Genomic DNA, 443 nt, shown 5'->3' with positions numbered 1-443 from the left:
TCATCATGTGCCAGAATATAAAAAAAAGAAGTGGACAAAAAAAAAAAAAGATTCTTACCACATAGGACTCAAATCCTGGATCACTCAGTTTGTCCTCAAACTCCTGAAGCTCGTTCAATGTGGCCAGAGGAAACTTCTGATCATGCTTTTCTAGCAATGGCTTTTTCTCTTCTCCCACATACACTAGAATTGCCTTAACAATGGACTTCACCTCTTCGAGATCCTTCTGGATCTGCTGGATGGCATTTTCCAATTCTGGAATAGTTTAGAAGAATGCAGTTAGAATTAAGAAGGTTTTTGGGGATGAAATTTGGCTATTTTCTGATGAAAAAAAAATAATAATAATAATAATAATAATAATAATAATAATAATAATAAATAAAGGGCCTGTCTCTCATGTCAAGGGACATGTTTTAATGCATGGGTTTTTGTGGGTATACACC

Source organism: Diaphorina citri, unplaced genomic scaffold (assembly GCF_000475195.1).
Source record: "Diaphorina citri unplaced genomic scaffold, Diaci psyllid genome assembly version 1.1 scaffold3716, whole genome shotgun sequence".
Taxonomy (NCBI): Eukaryota; Metazoa; Arthropoda; class Insecta; order Hemiptera; family Psyllidae; genus Diaphorina; species Diaphorina citri.
The sequence above is the reverse complement of the archived record's forward strand: the minus strand, read 5'-3'. Positions refer to the sequence as shown.